The 22,070-nt window shown below is 37.5% G+C and overlaps 1 long non-coding RNA gene across 2 annotated transcripts; it reads left to right on the forward strand.

Annotated features, from left to right (window-relative positions):
- The first annotated feature begins 328 nt into the window (after positions 1–328).
- Positions 329–21,007, forward strand: LOC138428533 (uncharacterized). Of its 2 annotated transcripts, XR_011252483.1 has the most exons (4): positions 329–1,378; positions 2,264–2,771; positions 14,118–14,326; positions 20,394–21,007. It is a non-coding gene; the product is annotated as an uncharacterized lncRNA (long non-coding RNA). The 2 variants fall into 2 exon arrangements; XR_011252482.1 differs by lacking the exon at positions 329–1,378 and having other exon boundaries at positions 2,113–2,771.
- The last annotated feature ends 1,063 nt before the right edge of the window (positions 21,008–22,070 follow it).

Consider the following 22,070-nt stretch of genomic DNA (forward strand, 5'->3'; position numbering starts at 1 on the left):
CTAAATGAAATTTTCGTAATTCTCATTGTTATATACCTATTCAGTAGGGAGCAGTGTTCCCTTTAATTTTTTTTTAAGTTGCAAGCAGATGAACATGCTGCATAAGCAGCAAACTACAAAAAAGGAACTTATATGGATGTTTTGATACTGTAGCCAAATAAAGCTTTCAGGGCTTATTTGACACATTTAATGATAGGCATAATTGTTACCGTGCTACACGATAATTAAGCTTAAATATACATGACTGTGTTTAATATCACTTTTCCATAGCCAGACATCGCATTTCTGGGCCCAGCTTGAAGGAGGAAAAAATATGGCAGGCCAAGAAACTTTAGCAAATATTTCTGATTTAGAGACTTCAGCATTAGAGAGATTAGACGTTTGACGCAGAGGTTGCTTGTAACTTTGGTGTTCCTAATTCCTAAGGTTGTAGCTTTCCTTTTCCCTTCTTCTACTCAAGACCATATGCTTGGGGGAGAAATTGGGAAGATTCAGCCATGGCTTTACTTTCTCCAAGTAGTTTTTTCTGCCCAGTAATTAAAGCTTGGGATGCAGAGGTCCCTGTCATTGGTAGTGCACAAAGGACAGTTTCTCTGCTTTAGCCAAGCCGGTTCAAGTTCTCAGGGTCTAAGCTGTCACGGGCCCTAATATCTATTTGAGTTTTCCTGTTAACCTGGGTCTCTGAGAATTTCTGAACCTGGCTTTCTCATGTTTTCCCAGCCGAGGTTGTTTACTTCAAACAGAAATATTTGACATCTGTGAAACAAAAATAAAGTAAAAGCAGATTTAACATCATTACAAAACCAAATGCAAGTATGATAGTTTTAGAATTTGCTTTTTTCCTACCAGTCCTGCCTCCCACTCTACCTACCCTTCCAGCCCCAAAAGAGGTGCATAGTTTTGTCCCTAGAAAAAAAGTGAAAGTTGGACCCAACTCTCTGCAACCCCATGGACTGTAGCCTGCCAGGCTTCTCTATCCATGGAATTCTCCAGGCAAGAATCCTGGAGTGGGCTGCCATTTCCTCCTCCAGGGAATCTTCCCAACCGAGGGATCGAACCCATGTCTCTAGCATTGCAGGCGGATTCTTTACTGTCTGAGCCACCAGGGAAGCCCTCAGCAAAGCCAGTGTCAAATCAGACTCTGAAACTTGGTAGAAACTCTTTAACTGGAAATCGTTCATATCCCACACTGTAACTTTCTAGGGTTGACTCTTCTCTGCAGCCTGACTGTGTGTAATGAAGCATTTGTTGGTCAAACGTTTTCTCTATCTAGGTACTAAATTTTTGTACTATCTGAAAGGATGAAGCATTGTTGGGAAAATGTCCTGATACTACTTTTAGAATCTTCTGTTTGCCAGTTCAGTATTGGTTGATAGAAGTAAGTCTTTGTATCCACTGTAATTCAGTACTAAAACTGCCTGAAGTTTGATATTGCTTTACCTTTTATAGAGTACATTATTTTATAGTTCACTTATATACCATCTTTGATAGGGAGGTGCAATTTTTAGAAAGAAAAATTCTGAGCTCAGAGAAGTTAAGTGATTCACATAGTTGGGAAGAGGCTTGAATCCATATTTTTGATTTCTTTATATTTTACACCTTTCACAGATACTATCTGCTGAATCATTTAATGTTTAAACCATATATAATAAAATTTAAATAACTTGTTATTAAGTGTGGCAGATATTTAAATAAAATTTAGGACAACAGCATGCAAGTTTTTCAAAATGGATCTATTATGTCTTGTGACAAATGAAAAACTACCATTATAGATGGGAAATTAAACTATATGTTATATAAACAACTGAGGGAGGAAATAGTACCTTTAAATGCTATTTATGGATTCCCTGGTGTATCTATAGCAAGAATGATAAGGTAGAAAAACTATAGTATTTTTATTATGAAATACCCATGTATTTTGTCTGTAAGGCAGTATTGTATCTCTCATCAAAGTCTGTGATTGTTGTTGTTAGCCAGACTCCTGGCATTTGGAATTTTAGTTCTCCACCAGGGAGTGCACTGGAGCTCGGCAGTGGAAGTGTGCAGTTTTAATCACTCGACCACCAGAAAGTCCCAAAGGCAGTATTTTAAAATTTCTCTTTCTAGTAGCTAATTGTTACTGTGTAGAAACGCAACTGATTTTTGTATACCAATTTTGTATCCTGCAACTTTACTGAGCTAATCAAAGTTTTGATATCAAGCCTGTAATATTTTAAGAGGAAATTGCTAATTTCTCCCATTTTTAAAAAAAATTATTTTTCAGATATTTCAGTCAAAGGAAGAAATAGCTGTTCTCCTAACATGGAATCTGTTGTTTGGGAATGTGGTTGTTAACAACTTGACAAGTTGGCCAAACGGTGCCCGATGTAACAAAATGAAAAGAAGCAAGATGATGTCATTTTCCCATATTATGAAACCAAAAACAAATGCCTTTTGTGAGACCAAGCTAACAAACCTCTGACGGTGCATTGAAGAACTTAACAGTAAGATAGAAGAAGTACTTTCAAGCTGAGACTTGCAGTTGTACAAAGATCTAAAATACATATTGAGTAGGCCTGATCATCTGAATCTAATTCAGTAGAGAAAGCATGGCTGAGTTGGATCGTCTTCTGTCTGTGGCCCTTGACTATGTGTGCCCCATATAGGTGGGCACAGTTTGTTTTCTTTGAGCCTATTACCTTGAGGATGTGCCAAGATTTGCCTTATGAACTGCCTTCATGCCCAATCTTCTGAATCATTATGACCAATAGACAGCAGCTTTAGCAATGGAGGTAAGACTTCGTCTATTATTTGGCTTGTCATAGAAAATTATTCTTGTATTGCCCTTTTAATCAGTCTAATGAGTGTGTTTGATAAATAACAGGAAAAACTAATATGTTATTTTTAACTGCATCTTGTACATTAAAAAGATACACATTTAGGTTCACACTCTGATAGATTGAAGATTTCATGTTTGGGGAATGTTACTCATCTTAGTTTTCAGATATTATTCTTTTATGAAGAAATTTCAAGCATTAGAACTGGGGAAGTAATAGTTTTTCAGAAGTTTAAATATTCCAAGTTATGGTTACATCTTTTCTGTTATTTGATAGTAAGACTTTAAACAGCAGACTAAAATAATAATATTCATAATTCAGTTAGTAAATATTAAAGGTAACATGATTTTGAAAATAGATTCTTTGGTTCAGCCTTTAGGCTGGTGGGTTTACAGTATTTTAGTTCAGTAGAGTTCAGTTCAGTCTGACTCTTTGAGTTCAATCGTGTCCGACTCTTTGCGATGCCATGAATTGCAGCACGCCAGGCCTCCCTGTCCATCACCAACTCCTGGAGTTTACCCGAAGCTCACGTCCATCCAGTCGGTGATGCCATCCTGCCATCTCATCCTCTGTCATCCCCTTCTCCTCCTGCCCCCAATCCCTCCCAGCATCAGAGCCTTTTCCAAAGAGTCAACTCTTCGCATGAGGTGGCCAAAGTACTGGAGTTTCAGCTTTAGCATCATTCCTTCCAAAGAACAACCAGGGCTGATCTCCTTTAGAATGGACTGGTTGGATCTCCTTGCAGTCCAAGGGACTCTCAAGAGGTTTCTCCAACACCACAGTTCAAAAGCATCAATTCTTCGGCAGTCAGCTTTCTTCACAGTCCAGCTCTCACATCCATACATGACCACAGGAAAAACCATAGCCTTGACTAGATGGACCTTTGTTGGCAAAGTAATGTGTCTGCTTTTCAATATGCTATCTAGGTTGGTCAAAACTTTCCTTCCAAGGAGTAAGCGTCTTTTAATTTCATGGCTGCAGTCACCATCTGCAGTGACTTTGGAGCCCCCAAAAATAAGTCTGACACTGTTTCCACTGTTTCCCCATCTATTTGCCATGAAGTGATGGGACCACATGCCATAATCTTAGTTTTCTGAATGTTGAGCTTAAAGCCAACTTTTTCACTCTCCTCTTTCACTTTCATCAAGAGGCTTTTTAGTTCCTCTTCACTTTCTGCCATAAGGCTGGTGTCATCTGCATATCTGAAGTTATTAATATTTCTCCTGGCAATCTTGATTTCAGCTTGTGCTTCTTCCAGCCCAGTGTTTCTCATGATGTACTCTTCAGTTCAGTTCAGTCGCTCAGTCTTGTCCAACTCTTTGCGACCCCATGAATTGTAGTATGCCAGGCCTCCCTGTCCATCACCAACTCCCAGAATTCACTCAGACTCACGTCCATCAAGTCAGTGATGCAATCTAGCCATCTCATCCTCTGTTGTCCCCTTTTCCTCCTGCCCCCAATCCCTCCCAGCATCAGAGTCTTTTCCAATGAGCCAACTCTTCGCATGAGGTGGCCGAATTACTGGAGTTTCAGCTTCAGCATCATTCCTTCCAAAGAAATCTCAGGGCTGATCTCCTTCAGAATGGACTCTCAAGAGTCTTCTCCAACACCACAGTTCAAAAGTATCAATTCTTCGGCGCTCAGCCTTCTTCACAGTCCGACTCTCACATCCATACATGACCACAGGAAAAACCATAGCCTTGACTAGACGGACCCTAGTCAGCAAAGTAATGTCTCTGCTTTTGAATATGCTATCTAGGTTGGTCATAACTTTTCTTCCAAGGAGTAAGTGTCTTTTAATTTCATGGCTGCAGTCACCATCTGCAGTGATTTTGGAGCCCCAAAAAATAAAGTCTGATACTGTTTCCCCACCTGTTTCCCATGGAGTGATGGGACCAGATGCCATGATCTTCATTTTCTGAATGTTGAGTTTTAAGCCAACTTTTTCACTCTCCTCTTTCACTTTCATCAAGAGGCTTTTTAGCTCCTCTTCTCTTTCTGCCATAAGGGTGGTATCATCTGCATCTCTGAGGTTATTGATATTTCTCCTGGCAATCTTGATTCCAGCTTGTGTTTCTTCCAGTCCAGCGTTTCTCATGATGTACTCTGCATATAAGTTAAATAAGTAGGGTGACAATATACAGCCTTGACGTACTCCTTTTCCTATTTGGAACCAGTCTGTTGTTCCATGTCCAGTTCTAATGTTGCTTCCTGACCTGCATGTAGGTTTCTCAAGAGGCAGGTCAGGTGGTCTGGTATTCCCATCTCTTTCAGAATTTTCCACAGTTTATTGGCATCCACACAGTCAAAGGCTTTGGCATAGTCAATAAAGCAGAAATAGATGTTTTTCTGGAACTCTCTTGCTTTTTCCATGATCCAGTGGATGTTGGCAATTTGATCTCTGGTTTCTCTGCCTTTTCTGAAACCAGCTTGAACATCTGGAAGTTCATGGTTCACGTATTGCTGAAGCCTGGCTTGGAGAATTTTGAGCATTACTTTACTAGCATGTGAGATGAGTGCAATTGTGCGGTAGTTTGAGCATTCTTTGGCATTGGCTTTCTTTGGGATTGGAATGAAAACTGACCTTTTCCAGTCCCGTGGCCGCTGCTGAGTTTTCCAAATTTGCTGATGTACTGAGTGTAGCACTTTCATAGCATCATCTGTCAGGATTTGAAATTAAGTCAATAGATGGAATGAATTCTAAAGTAGACATGATTAAAGAGAGAACTAATGAAGTGGAAAATTGTTCTAACTCTTTAAATCACCCAGAATGCATAATAGAGACATAAAATACTCAAAATTATCTGATTATTCCATAAAGATATATTAAAAATAGATTAAGATGCTTCATTATACATCTAATGGGAGTTCTGGAACAAGGGGGTGTAAGAATGACTAAGAAATGATAACTAAAGAACTACATCATGAATTTTTCAGAACTGAACACTTGAAACCTCACATTAAAAGTACGCTCTGCATACTAAGCAGGACAAGTAAAAACCAATCACAATGAGAAACATTCTTTGCAAATAAAAGGCTAGAGACATTTAAAAGCTACCAGAGAGAAAAAATCTCCAAAAGATTATCAACTGTGCAGGCTTCTCAACAGCAACAATAGCAGCTAGAAGTTAATGAACTAATATCTTTAAAATTCTGAGTGATGATAACTTTATCCATCTAAAGCACTACTAGAGATTGAGGACAAGAGAAAGACATTTTGGGGCAAAGACTAAATTTATCTCTAGCATATCCGATCTATAAGAATTTCTAAAGAACATCCTTTAGCAGAAAGAAAAGAGAACCTCAAGATAGGATGCGGGTGTACTTTTTGGCAAAGTCACTTAACAATGATAATAACAAGACCAATTATTTTTGTAAAGGTTGTTCTGAGTCTCTGGAAAATAATAACAAGGAGTATTAGGTAGCTCAAGTGTGCATTTACTGAGCACCTGCTATGTGCCAGAGACTGATCTAGGCTCTGGGAATAAGACATTCCCAGAAATGGGGGGGAAAATGGGGGAAAAAAACATTGAGTTTATACTTTAGTGTGAGGAAACTATATATTGTTTATAAACAGTAGGATTGCACAGACAGTCTTGAAAAAAATACATTGGTAACTAGGAAAAGATACACTTGAAAAATGTGATGGTATGATGATGAAAAAAACTGGTGTGGCAATATTAAAGTCAGATAAAATACTGTTTAAAGTGAGCACTAAAGTATATTGGGTAGCTAGAGCATTTATATAACACATAACATAGACCTAAAAGTGAAAAATGACAGGATTGGAAGAAAAACTGATGAGCCCACAGATTAGCATATCTCTATTAAAACAGATAGGTAGGGACTTACCTGGCTGTCCAGTGGTTAGGAATTGCCTTGCAGTGCAGAGGACATGGGTTTGATCCTTGGTCAGGGAACTAAGATTCCACATGCTGCAGGGCGACCAAGCCCACACACAGCAGCTAAGACTCGAGGGAGCCAAATAAATACATATCCTTAAAAACAAAAATGAACAAATAAACAGAAAACTAGTCAGGAAAACACATATACCTTGTTTTATTGCACTTCCCTTTATTGTGCTTTGCACACACTACAGTTCAGTCAATTCAGTCACTCAGTCGTGTCTGTCTGTGACCCCATAGACTGTAGCATGCCAGACCTCCCTGTCCATCACCAATGACCAGAGTATACTCAAACTCATGTCCATTGAGTTGGTGATGCCATCCAGCCATCTCATCGTCTGTCGTCCCCTTTTCCTCCCACCTTCAATATTTCCCAGCATCAGGGTCTTTTCCAGTGAGTCAGTTCTTTGCATCGGGTAGCCAAAATAGTAAGAGTTTCAGCTTTAGCATCAATCCTTCCAGTGAACATTCAGGATTGATTTCTTTTAGGATGGATTGGTTGGATCTCCTTGCAGTCCAAGGGACTCTCAAGAGTCTTCTCCAACACCACAGTTCATACGCATCAATTCTTCAACATGTAGCGTTCTTTATAGTCCAACTCTCATATCCATGAATGACTACTGGGAAAACCATAGCCTTGACTAGATGGATCTTTGTTGGCAAAGTAATGTTTCTGCTTTTTAACATGCTATCTAGGTTGGTCATAACTTTCCTTCCAAGGAGTAAGTGTCTTAATTTCATGACTGCAGTCACCATCTTCAGTGATTTTGGAGCCCCCCAAAAATAAAGTCAGCCACGGTTTCCACTGTTTTCCCATCTATTTCCTGTGATGTGATGGGACCAGATGCCATGATCTTCATTTTCTGAATGGTGAGCTTTAAGCCAACTTTTTCGCTCTCCTCGTTCACTTTCATCAAGAGACTCTTTAGTTCTTCACTTTCTGCCATAAGGGTGATGTCATCTGCATATCTGAGGTTATTGATATTTCTTCCAGCAATCTTGATTCCAGCTTGTGCTTCCTCCAGCCCAGCATTTCTCATGATGTATTCTACATAGAAGTTAAATAAGCAGGGTGACAATATACAGCCTTGACGTACTCTTTTTCCTGTTTGGAGCCAGTCTGTTGTTCCATGTCCAGTTCTAACTGTTGCTTCCTGACCTGCATACAGATTTCTCAAGAGGCAGGTCAGGTGATTTGGTATTCCCATCTCTTAAGAATTTTCCAGAGTTTGTTATGATCCACACAAAGGCTTTGGCATAGTCAATAAAGCAGAAAGAGATGTTTTTCTGGAACTCTCTTGCTTTTTTGATGATCCAACAGATGTTGGCAATTTGATCTCTGGTTCCTCTACCTTTCCTAAATCCAGCTTGAGGATCTGGGAGTTCTCAGTTCATGTATTGTTGAAGCCTGGCTTGGAGAATTTTGAGCATTACTTTACTAGTATGTGAGATGAGTGCAATTGTGCAGTAATCTGAGCATTCTTTGGCATTGCCTTTCTTTGGGATTGAAATGAAAACTGACGTTTTCCAGTCCTGTGGCCACTGCTGAGTTTTCCAAATTTGCTGACATTCTGAGTGCAGCGCTTTCACAGCATCATCTTTTAGGATTTGAAATAGCTCAACTGGAATTCCATCATCTCCACTAGTTTTGCTCATAGTGATGCTTCCCAAAGCCCCCTTGACTTCGCATTTCAGGGTGTCTGGCTCTAGGTGAGTGATCATACCATCATGATTATCTGGGTAGTGGCTCTCTTCTTTGTACAGTTCTTCTGTGTATTCTTGCCACCTCTTCTTAATATCCTCTGCTTCTGTTACTTCCATACCATTTCTGTCCTTTATTGAGCCCATTTTTGCATGAAATATTCCCTTGGTATCTCTAATTTTCTTGAAGAGATCTCTAGTCTTTTCTGTTCTGTTGTTTTCCTCTATTTCTTTGCACTGACCAGTGAGGAAGGCTTTCTTATCTTTCCTTGCTATTCTTTGGAACTCTGCATTCAAATGGGTATATCTTTCCTTTTCTCCTTTGCTTTTCACTTCTCTTCTTTTCACAGCTGTTTATAAGGCCTCCTCAGACAACCATTTTGCTTTTTTGCATTTCTTTTTCTTGGGGATGGTCTCCATCCTGTCTCCTGTATAATGTCACGAACCTCCATCGATAGTTCCTCAGGCACTCTGTCTATCAGATCTAATTGCTTGAATCTGTTCTTCACTTTCACTGTATAATCGTAAGGGATTTGATTTGGGTCATACCTGAATGGTCTAGTGGTTTTCCCTGCTTTCTTCAATTTAAGTCTGAATTAGGCAATAAGGAATTCACAATCTGAGCCACAGTCAGCTCCCAGTCTTGTTTTTGCTAACTATATAGAGCTTCTCCATCTTTGGCTGCAAAGAATATTATCAATCTGATTTCAGCATTAACCATCTGGTGATATCCTTGTGTAGACTCTTCTGTTGTGTCGTTGGACGAAGGTGTTTGCTATGACCAGTGCATTCTCTTGTAAAACTATTAGCCTTTGCCCTGCTTCATTCTGTACTCCAAGGCCAAATTTGCCTGTTACTCCAGGTGTTTCTTGACTTCCTGCTTTTGCATTCCAGTCCCCTATAATGAAAAGGGCATCTTTTTTGGGTGTGAGTTCTGGAAGGTCTTGTATGTCCTAGAACCGTTCAACTTCAGCTTCTTCAGCATTACTGGTCAAGGCATAGACTTGGATTACTGTGATATTGAATTTTTTGCCTTGGAAATGAATAGATCATTCTTTTTTGAGATTGCATCCAGGTACTGCATTTTGGACTCTTGTTTTGCAGACACCACAGTTTTTACAAATTGAAGGTTCGTGGCAACCCTCTGTTGAGCAGATTTGTTGGTGCCTTTTTTTCCAGCAGCATTTGCTCACTTCATATCCCTGTGTCACATTTTAGTAACACTTGCGTAATAGGCATATCTCTGAGATAGTGCAGGTTTGGTTCCAGACCACTACAATAAAGCAAGTATCACAATAAAGCAAGTCACACAAGTTTTGGGGGTGGGTTTACATATAAAAGGCTCTCCATGGGCCTCCTTATTCACTTAGACACAACGATATTGAAACCAGGCCAACTAACTTTACAGTGGCCGCTAAGGGTTCAAGTGAAAGGAGTTGCATACCTCTCATTTTAAATAAAAAGCTAGACATGATTAAGCTTAGTGAGAAAGTCATGTTGAAAGTTGAAACAGGCCAAAAGTTATGCCTTTTGAGCCCAACAGCCAAGTTGTGAATCCAAAGGGAAGGTTTTTAAAGTAAATTGAAAATGATACTCTGGTGAATTCATGAATGATAAGAAAACAAAATAGCTTTATTGCTGATATGGAGAAAGTTTTGGGATCTACATAGATCAGCCAGCCATGGCATTCTCTTAAGCCCAAGCCTAATCTAAGACAAGGCCCTAACGCTAATTCTGTGAGGGCTGAGAGAGGTGAGGAAGCTGTAGAAGAAAGGTTTGACCTAGCAGGGGTCAATTTCGTGAAGTTTAAGGGAAGACGTCGTCTCTGTAGCATCAGAGTTCATGCTCCCAAGTAGAACCAGGCTTAAGGCCTGTTCCTTACTAATTCAGAATATTTGAGGGAAAGTCAGTCTTTTTTTAAAAAAAAAAATTCCAAATTAAAATCTTCTTAAAATTAAAAACAAATAAATGCTTATATATATCCTTATTTGATCTTTTTGACATTTCTGTGATGACTAGTATTATCATCTCTCTGTTAAAGATATGAAAACTGATGCAGAGAGACTCAGTGCCTTGGCTAAAGTCACACAGTATTAGACTTCCATTTCCAATTGTCTGTTGTTCTTCCAGGTTACACCATAAATTATTTAAAGGGATAGCATGTTATTTTATTCTAAGTCATACACATTAAAGCCAAAATAGTAAAGTTATATTAGCAGATAAGATATGTTAAAGATGTTGTTTTAATTCATAGTTAGCCAAATTGCATATTAGAGAGTCATGGTAAAATATAAGATTTGGCCATATTTGAGGAATCTTTCATTTTTTGACCACTTAATTAATAGAACAAAATAAGATCCTGCAGTATTCACAAAGGAACAGATGACTTCAAACTTTTTACTAAGTATAAAGCTAATATTTATACTGTATTTGAATTGTCACAAATTCTAAATTAGTGGAATCCATGTTCTTATGATTTTATTTAACCCAAGTTACATGGAAAACAAATTTTGGGAAAATGAATTTCTATAAAAGTCTTAAGATTATATGTAAAATGTTATTGTGTTTTGTATGGGTTAATGTACTTTTAAAATAAATCTTAAATTACCACATTATCAGAATCTTGTGTTTTCTCAATTATCACTGATTAGCAGCTTCTGTTACACAGATTAGATTGAAATCTATAAAAATCACAGTTTTAAAATATACATTCCTTATTACCATATCTGAGACTACTGCTAGTGATATCAGACAGTGCATTTCTCCTTTAAATGCAATTTCATTGGGCAGAGAAGGAAAGAACGGGAAAGGTTAACTCAACAATGACAGAAATGGCTTTTCTGGGAATTCATCCTTTGAGAAAGACATTAATGAGTGGTTACTATGTGCCATCAACTATTTGGTGATGCCACAGGTTCGATTACTCTTGCCTAGAAACTCCAATGGACGTAGGAGCCTGGTAGGCTGCAGTCCATGGGGTCGCTAAGAGTCGGATGCGACTGAGTGACTTCACTTTCACTTTTCACTTTCATGCATTGGAGAAGGAAATGGCAACCCACTCCAGTGTTCTTGCCTGGAGAATCCCAGGGACGGGGGAGCCTGGTGGGCTGCCGTCTATGGAGTCACACAGAGTCGGACACGACTGACGTGACTTAGCAGCAGCAGCAGGTTCAATAGCAAACAAAACAAACCAAGTCCTTGATTTCTGTGTAACAGCCTTACTTGGGATATTTATCTGTGTATTCTTTGAAATTTTTAAATGTATTTTAATCATTGTATACAATGATTAAAAACAAATGAATGCTTATATATATATTCTTATCTGATCTTTTTGACATTTCTGTGATGACTAGTATTATCATCTCTGTGTTAAACATATGAAAACTGATGCACAGAGAGGCTCTGTGCATATATCACTTTAATCGTGTATTTTAATCACAGTAAAACATATCACAGTAAAACATAATTCTAAGGAGAGGGTTTGAATTAGCATTCCTGGTCACCTCTGGGCCACACACAAGCCATTCAGTCACACAGCAATTCTCTTGTGTTAGAAACTCCAGATGGGGCTAAACTAAACCAACTGGGGACTCATCCCAGTTATTTGGGGGATCCTGACTGGGCCAGAATCCTTTTGAAACTGGTTAGACCTCCCCCAAACCCTTCCATTTGGTTTTCTGGAACCATGGACCACCCACTTCCCTGACTCAACAAAGTCATTGTGACCCTCCCAGCTGGGACTGTGCTCTGGCCTAGAGTCACTCCTCCAGAGTGTGAGCAGCCTACAGTCATTTCTAGCATTTGTCTGTTTGAGCCTTTGAGAAATGACTAGAGAGTTACCATAATAATGGTTTCCAATCAATTGAGCCCACTTAATACTCCAAGCACTGTTCTAAGCACTAAATCATTTAATGCTCTAGACAACCTAGTGAGTGGTAGAACTGAGATTCAAACCCAAGCAGTCTGATTGTAGCGTCTAGTCTTTACTGTTAACCCCTCTGTTATACTGTGCTGTTGAAAGACTGGCTTCTAAAATTATGACAGTCAAATTAGTGTTCTTTCTCTCAGTGAAGCCACATTTAAGATTGCTTATGCTAATAATTCTGACACTGGTTGAAATATTTTTAGAAATCTTGTTTTGGAGTTATCTGGGTCACATGACTTAATTTTTTTGGACCCCTGTTTTCTTCTTTGTAAAATGAGGAAACAGACCTTCACCATTTGAAGGTAGATTCAATTTTTGGAATGACCAGAAGTCAGTTTGAACCAATTTTAAGAAATAAGTTTAGAAAATAAATTCAGCAGTCCAGAGCAACTTTGGATGTATGTACATGTGCACAGGGCCATTGATGACAGAAGAATAAATGTTGTAATAACTATGTTTGAGTTGTTCTTTCTTCTGTTTAGTTTTTGATACTTTCAGGATACATGTAAACATTATGTTTTATCATTACTTTATGATTCACTTTGAAACATTTAAACTTAAGTTTTATCCTCAACTGTTGTTTTGCTGTATGACTTTTGAAAAGTTCTTTAATCCCTTGTGACCTCACTTTCTTCATCTATAAAATGGGGATCACAATATTTACTCTTGATGGATATCTGTCCCATAGAAGTGTCTGTTTAGGTTTTAATCTCTATAATAAAAACATTATTAAGAAAGATTAACAGAGACTGTATGTAAAACACTTGGCATTATGCAGGTACTCAACAAATACTAGTTTTTGAGTTCTTCTATCCCAGCACTAAAAATAACAATGGCAACAACAGCAGTGATTCTTTTCTAATTTGAAAACTTAGAATATATGCACTTTGTCAATTTATGATCTAATCTTCACATGTCACAACTTTTTTTTTAATAATATTGTCTAACTTTAACTTTATGATTCTTATAGTCAGTTATTTACCCAAACTGATACACTGACCTTTGCACCTATTTAATTGGCTCTTTAATTACCATTTTGTTCATCAGCATAAACACCTATCTGCTTTTAGTCTTTTCATAGCAGTTAAAAACTTTAGCTCTGGACATAATTCATCCCCTTAATTCTTTTTTTCCTAAGCCTTTATTATGTCTGGGACTTCATTGTATGTTTGCTTAAATTAATTTTTCATATGCTTTGTTCTAGTTAGGTCATGTTTATTCAAGCACTAGATATAGCTTCTGTCATAAAATCAACTTGTAACCTAAATGAACTGCTCTTACAAATTAAAAAATGAGTCTATGCCATGATGAGACCTCCACTACTTCTATAAACCATGCAAGAAAATAATATTTTTACTTTGTAGTAGTACCTTTGCAATATTTCAGTGTCTTCAAGAATGATTAATTTCTTTAGCCAAAAGGGGCTTTTTAAAAATGATGAAATTGTATGCTTTCATTTTATGGATGAGGAAAATTAAAGGGGATAATGACTTGTCTAAGGTCACATATTTATTGATAGAGTTGGAACTAAAATCCTGAGTTCCTTATTCTAATACGAACCTCTTTCCATCATACCAGTTTAGGGGACAGATTGACACCGGTTTTTGTTTTAGTCTCTCTTCTGTCCACAGTGTTACCTCATATCTGTCCTATAAAGACATTGTTTGGAGAGCTTTTTTTTTTTTTGAAGAATAACATCAGTCTGTCAAAGTATTGTTTTTGGTCTGTAGGGTTGTTATCTTACACTTAGCATTTTGTTATCTATGATAGTGAACGAGAGCCGACAGGTACTCCAGGAACCTGAGGGATACAAATAGTCCTATCATAAGGAAATCAAGAGGAACTTCCACTCAAGGGACATCCACACATGCTTCTTCAACTCAGCTGGCCATGGTGGGTGGCCAGAGAAGCAAAGCAGGAACTGTCCACAGCAAAGTGAGCAGCTACTACGGCAGCCTCCACAGGTCCTGTGATGGCAGGTGAGTTTTATCGGCAGCTTAGTTTATATCATGTGCTGGGTAAAAGTCATACAGCGTCTGAAGGAAGAGCAGCCAATTCTGAAACAGAAGTTGATCGTTATTAACCTTTTTGAACTTTGCTAGGTTCAGTTGTCCCAGATTATGGTCAGATTTAATGCCAGCCAGAGGAGTTTAGACGTGATACAGCGAGCAATGTGGAGTCATTGCTCATCAGAGAGAAGGCAGAGTAAAAGTGGTTATTTTAGTAAGATTAACGTAACAAACAATTATGGAATACCTACTGTGTCAGACATTGTGTGAGTCTCTAGGAATACAAAACTGATTTAGGCATGATCTTTGTTCTTAATAAGCTTGAGAAAAATAGAGTAGTCATTACTTGTTTTGTAGTTAAAAGCATGGGGTCTAGAATAATAAACCTCAGTTTCCTTATCTGTAAAATGGAAATAGTAATAATATCTGTCCCTTAGCAATGTTGTAAAAAATAAATGAGATAATACACCTAATTGCTCAGAACAGTGCAAATATAATTGTATAGTCCATAGGTTGTCAAATTTTTGTATAAAGAGAAACATATATAATAAATATTGTATTACAAATGAAATAACATAATAAATAACTTTAGGCTTATTTACGGTCACATGGTCTTTGTTGCCACCATTCATTCTGCTGTTAATACCATGAAAGCAGCCATAGACAGTATGAGGTCAAAATAGGAGTGACTGTGTCCTAGTAAAACTGTTTACAAAAATAGGAAGGGGCCCGATTTGACCAGTAGGCCGCCATTGGCCAACCCCTGTTTGGTAGCATGGACAAGGAGGTGATTAAATCTGGTGGGGAGGAGGTGGGAGAAAGCTTCACAGAGAATGTCTGAGAGTGGACAGGATATGCTTTCTTGTTATATTTGATGGTAGAGACACTATAATTGGAAACCTCATAGGAGCTCTGCAGTAATTCAGTTAAGAGATGATCGAAGTTTATGAAAGAACAGTGACTGCCGAGAGTAATAGCTGATCTGAAAGATATTTAAAAAGAAGAAATGAAATGATACGAGTTGGTGATGGATTAAAAGCAGTTGGAGAGAAGGAATGTGCCAAAACAAAAAATTTTTTTAAGACCCAGAGAGATGTTATGGGGAGGGAGGTGGGAGGGGGGTTCATGTTTGGGAACGCATGTAAGAATTAAAGATTTTAAATTTTAAAAAATAAAAAAAAATTAAAAAATTAAAAAAAAATAAAAGACATATACTCAGATTCATGAAAAAAAAAAGATTTCTAAGCTTGAGAAACTGAAAGAATTAAAATTAAGATGCTGAAATTCTCTATTCTGTGTTTCCGTGGCTGTCCTGTATCCTTCCAGGCTCATTCCAGCCTTTCAGTCTTCCCTGTCTTTGTCATGTAGGATATGATTCCTAGATGTACTCGCTTTTTAGAATGTTGGAATGTTTAGAATCTTTCCTTCTTGTTTGTCCTCTCCACTTGCTTTCTTTTGCCTTCTAACTTGGTCAGCTACTCTAGGTTTTGAAAAGGAGCAGCCTTTGACATGTTTTCTATCTTGTATCCATTGTTTACATGTTTTCTAACTTTGACATGTTTTCTTTCTTGTATCCATTTCTTTTTATTTTCCTTGCAAGATTTTTGAAATATTTGGAATATTTCCTTCCTACCAATTCCATCCTGCATTCTTTGTATTTATGGTCTTTTTCACCTTCTTACCCCACTTCTAACATAACCAACGACCTGTTTTTAAACTATCAAAGATCCTTTCCCTTTCCTGCCTTTTCCTTTCATTCAGCACTCCTAAGTGAAAAGCACTCTTCTAGATGCTAGGAACACAGAGATGGAAGACAAAAGAGTAGTAGATGTGATAAAATCGTACATAATGTACTTTGGGATTCCACAAAAGAAATCCTTTTAAGTCACTGTGGAAAGTCTCGTTCACAAACAAGGTAATACCTTAATTTGACTAGGGTACAGAGGAGGCAGTTGGAAATCTCAAGACAAGGAAACAGCACATGCAGAGGCAAGGAGGACAAAAAGGCATTTAGGTACCAGGGCCACCGTAGGAGATGAAACATGCTGAGGAGTTTAGGGTTTTTTCCCCTAGAGCAATGAGAAACCATTAAAAGACTTTGAGCATTGGGGTAAAAAAATGAGATTTGTGTTTTAGGAAGATCACTTTGACAACAGCATAGGAGAGGAGGTTGTAAGTAAGCCCAGTTGGGAAGTTTCTAGAGTAAAATTAGAGCTCTTAACTTAAAACACTCATACATAGAGAGGAAACCAGAGAATCTTTCAGAATACCTGCCTCTGTGAACTGCTAGCTCCAGCTGGCGCTAGTGGTAAAAAACCCACCTGCCAGTGCAGGAGATGTAAGAGACATGAGTTGATCCCTCGATTGAGAAGATTCCCTCGAGGAGGAAATGGCAACCCATTCTTGCCTGGAGAATCCCATGGACAGTGGAGCCTGCCATGGGGTCACAAAGAATTGGACATGACTGATGTGATGGCCTAGCATGGCTCCATGAACTGACTTTCAGCAGTATTTGATATTTGACATTATTAGCCTCATCCTTTTCAATAAGGAATGAACAGTTATACTACAACTCTTATGCATGTGGCATTCTGTGTATTAAGAGATGTACAGAAGAAAGCTAAAGTATAATTTCTACTTTCCAGAATAGAACCTTACAGGAAAGGTAGGACATAACCAATTAAAAATAGTTCAAGCTGGTGTATAATTAAAACTGAGTGTTAGAGATGATCAGTGTTAGAGAACTTCAAATGAGCAGATTGGCTCCTCTGAAAATATCTCAGAGGAGATAAGTAGGGTGAGCAGATGGTAGTACAAGTAATGAGTTCATATTGAGCAGAGAACTTCTGAAGGGAGTTAAATGTAGGAGAATTTTAGCTTCTGTAATCTAAATGAAATTAAAGTTTAGGTAAGAGAGCTTATAATCTTTAATATAAGGTAGTGGTAATTAAAAAGCTGTGAGATGGAATTCCGTGAAGCTTAATAAAAAAGGACATACCAAGAACAAGATCATCAGTCATCATCAGTTCAGTTGCTCAGTTGTGTCCAGCTCTTTGTGACCCCATGGACTGCAGCACGCCAGGCCTCCCTGTCCGTCACCAACTCCCAGAGCTTGCTCAAACTCATGTCTGTCGAGTTGGTGATACCATCCAACCATCTCATCCTCTGTCATCCCCTTCTAGGAGAAGAACAAGATGCAGTAATGAAAACAATACTGTAAGAATAGCCTAGCACGTGATTCAGAGAAAATGCTTATAAACACATGAATGTCTCTATGAAAGTTTAGTGTCATGGAAACTAGGAGATAACGTATGACCTCCTGTGATGACCTTATCTCTCTGCTTAATTAAAATCACACTCATCCTTTAATTCCTGCTTAATTCCCATACCATGACAGCTAATTAACTGCTTTTTAAACATTCTTTGAGTGTGACCTATTAGTACAGTTTTTTTTCCTCAGCTAAGTTTGCAGTTTCTGGAGAATGTGAACTTGCTGATAGATATCTGTATATCCCTTGACAGTATCTAGCACTGTGGTGTTCTTTAGTTGCTAAGTCGTGTTTGACTATTTGCGACCCCGTGGACTGTAGCCTGCCAGGCTCCTGTCTATGGGATTTTCCAGGCAAGAATACTGGAATGGGTTGCCATTTTCTTCTCCAGAGAATCTTCCCAACGCGGGGATCGAACCCATGTCTTCTGCATTGGCAGGCAGATGTTTTATCACTGAGCCACGAGGGAGGAAACAAATAAATCTGTCAAACAACTTTAGAAATAATTTGGGCATGCCATCTCATGGATATTTCTTTCTGCATCAGTCAGTTTTCAAGTTTACATGTTAGCACTATATTTTGGCCTTGGTTTTCTCATCATCTCATGTTATCTTGACTGTAAGATTACACATATGCACACATATCTGCTTCTCAGTACTCACTCTAGTCCAGATTCCTTGATGGATAATTACTGATCTCAGTGCTATGTAAAATAAAATAGACTTAGGTAAATATAGTTAGCTGAGAGGATATAGAAAAGGAAATGGATGAGTAGCTGGGTGAATTCGAGAATGAGTGGTTAGTTTGGTAAGTGGGTGACATTTTACTGTGTAGTTGAGTCCTAATTATCCATGGCAGGTGGTTCATATACTAGAATTTTGTGAATAACCATATATTTCAGTTAAATAGACATAACTCAGTTTTTTCTATGGAAAAGGTATTTGAGTCTTATTCAAGAAATTAAACTCAAAGATTTAGATTTCAGTTTTAGAAAATGTAATTCATATTTTTAATTACTTTGATATCATATTTTGCTTTTTTTCATTTGCCATATTTACTTGAATTAGATACTTATGAAGTCATCAAGAGGTGAAAGTTCTCTGAATTAGCTAGCAAGTCATAGTTAGAAAAATTTTCAGTTTAGGGCAATAATTATTATGTAAAATAATTATTAACTAGAATAACATGCTTATTCTGTTTTCATTATTTTAATTTGAAACATTGTAATTATTTCATCAAAACTTACAAATCAAATTTAAAACCTTTATGTTCTGAATGTGAAGTCTTTTAATAAATAAAAATTAAATGCTCTTTTATCCATTAATTTGAGGAATTTAAAAAATATTCTAAAGGTAGTTTTTCATTCTTAAATTTTCTTTTTTGCTTTACTCAAACAGGAGAAGAAAGACATGCTTTCTTTTATCATTTTAAAAGGACTTCATTTTTAAACTTTGTGCTCTAATGAAAACATTGTTTGATAAGCACTGCTATATAAGACTGGATCACCTCAGTAGTATATGAATCAGTCTTTATAATCTTTAAATTTTACAAATGATTCATAATGAGTCATTAAACTTGTTATAGTCATTAACTGAGGGAAATGGTAAATTGGTATTTTCTGACAGCCAGTAGGTCTTCAGCTGTTGATGACTAGTTCTTTTGATGACTTTAAAAAAGGAAAAACCTGCTACCTCCTTCTTATTTTTAGAAATACTACTAAAAATTTAATGTATTAATTATATTTGGTTGTTTTCTTTGATTGTTGTTATTCTAAATTAAATACTTTTTACAAAACTGTGTTTAGTTATACAGGGGCTTTCCTGGTGGTTCAGTGGTTAACAATCCACCTGCAATGCAGGAGCCACAGGAAATACAGGTTCAGTCCCTGGGTCAAGGAGATCCACTGGAGAAGGGCATGGCAACACACTTCAGTACTCTTGCTTAGAGAATCCCATGGACAGAGCAGCTTGGAGGGCTACAGTTCAGAGGGTCACACAAAGAGGTGGACATGACTGAGCGACTTAGCATGCACACACATATAGTGTACATGACTATGAGTTTTTTTAGCTCTAATGGGGACTCAGTGAGTCAGAATCGCAACAAAAGAAAATTTTAACAGGTCCCACTGCTGCCTTTCAAGATAAATAGAATGATGGAGAGGACAGCCTGCGATGAGCAATGGAACCCAGTTGATGCACTCAAAAGCTGCATCTTGGGAAAGGGATGAGGCGAGAATTTGCTTTACAGGTAGTTAATTGAGCTATTAACTGGGCTCTCTGGAAGGAAGCTGTTCACACTTAGCATCATCATTGCTTGCCAACTCCCTCACTTTTTTAATGTTCCATTAATTTCTCCTCTAATTTCATGCACTCCCTTTTCCACTCTACAATCCAGGGTTGTAGTGCAATTGGAGTTTGCTGCACCATGACTATCACCATTCTTCTAGATTGCCTGTGACAATGCCATATTTCTTCTGTTCTTATTCTTCCTCTCCTGGGACCCACCTCACAACCCAAAACTTATTTGAATGAGAAAAGTATCCTTACTTAGCATAGTTCTAGGTCAGTTGGCTCTGCTTAACTTCAACTTCTGTCTGGTTGCAAGGCACCTCTTAATTCTGAGCCTAAATAGTAGATTTTCTTTTCTCCGTTTTGTTTGGCAAAACAAATTCAACAGTGTAAATCATGAAATTATTTTGTAAATCAGTGCTATTTTCATGAAAAATTTCAGTATTATTTTCTAGTGTGTTCTGTTACCTCCTACATTAGGTACACTCCCTGCAGTTACAGAGGAATGGAGGAGAGACTACCTCATGGCAGCATGTCACGACTTACAGATCACTCCAGGCACAGTAGTTCCCATCAGCTCAATGAACAGTTACCACATAGCAGCATCAGAGATCTCAGTAATAATCCTATGACTCACATCACACATGGTACCAGCATGAATCAGGTTATTGAAGAAGATGGAACCAGTGCTCAAATTGTCCTAAGGTGAATTTGTGCTGTTTAAAAAGAAGATTTTATTCTTTGCCTTTGCATGACTGATTGCTATAACTCAGTTATGATGCTTTCAGTCAGGTGCAGATTGTGTCCGTTGAGAAGTAAATTTTTGCTTTTTATATTGCATCAAACTTGGAACCTCAAGGCATCCAAAATGCTAAGAATGATATGATCACATAAATAACTCTTATTTCTAGGTTATGAAGAAATAATTATTTGTCTGGTAAGCATTTTTATAAACACACTTGTTTGATATTTGGAAAAATCCTAAATGTATGATGACTGCTTTATAGTGAACTTTCATATAATATCAACTAGTTGTGAGGTAACATTCTGGTAGTTAGTTCTGTTAATAAAACAAATTTTTAGAATTAAAGAAATTTTCTATGCAAGGTTTATTTCTCAGATGAATAGTAGGACTTTGTAGTTTTCTTTCCACTAAGTGAAAAAGAACTGTTTTTAAAACGTAGGAGAATTTGATAAATCAGCAAGGGTATTTTAGCTAATAGAATATAAAATCAACTGAAGAATCTGATTAGTCTACTGAGACTCTTTTGAAATTCTGTCAAAATAGTCTTTATCCAGAGAAATACAGGAGTAGGATTAGCAACAGAGTAAAAGCAGAGATGGGCATTTTTTTTCTCAGTAATTGTGCTGTTTTTATTACTTTAGTTAAATATTACTTTTACTGACTGTGTTTTTATATTGATAACTTATCCATAGCATGACAGAAAATTTTTACTTTTAGCCATTTTTTTTCCCATTTAGTAGTAGTGATTTGTAGAGAACTTCATGTTCAGATACGTTCTATGGAAGCATGTAATAAGATAAGCATCACACACTGTAAGCCTTTTTGTAGTAACCATAGTTACAAAACAGCAGAGTGTTTCCTCTGTATCTGTTATTGTGTTTTTTGCAGTGAGATCTAATCTTGCCAAAGCTGCCAGATGTTGGTATCTAGGCCCCTCCTATCAGTGGACTTATTCGCACTTGCATTGCCCAGTAGCCAATAAGCTATAGCTTTTGCCCCACAACCATATCTTTAGATTCTGGGTCATTCTGGGTCATTTAGATTCTTGTTTACAGCTGAAATATATATATAATCCAAGTCCACAGTGGTGATTAATTTGGGATATTTGAAATTCATTGTAGCTTAATGAAGCATGATTAGTCCTGCTGTGAAGTATCTTTTAACTTTAAAAATATCAACTCAAAAACCTTTGACGTTTTGTCTTGTAATATTTAAATAACTTATAATAAAAATTGTAAACTTTATTAGGCATGATAATGATCGGAAGGGAAAGAAAAATTCTGGAAAATGCTGGATGTGTTATGTAGACAAGCGTATTTAAGCAAGACATCCTCAACCCTGACTATAGGTAAGAATCACTTGGGGAACTTCAGATGCCTGACACCTTCCTCTCATTGAGATGAGGACTGGTA

The sequence above is a fragment of the Ovis canadensis genome, chromosome 23 (genome assembly GCF_042477335.2).
Source record: "Ovis canadensis isolate MfBH-ARS-UI-01 breed Bighorn chromosome 23, ARS-UI_OviCan_v2, whole genome shotgun sequence".
In the NCBI taxonomy this organism is placed as follows: Eukaryota; Metazoa; Chordata; class Mammalia; order Artiodactyla; family Bovidae; genus Ovis; species Ovis canadensis.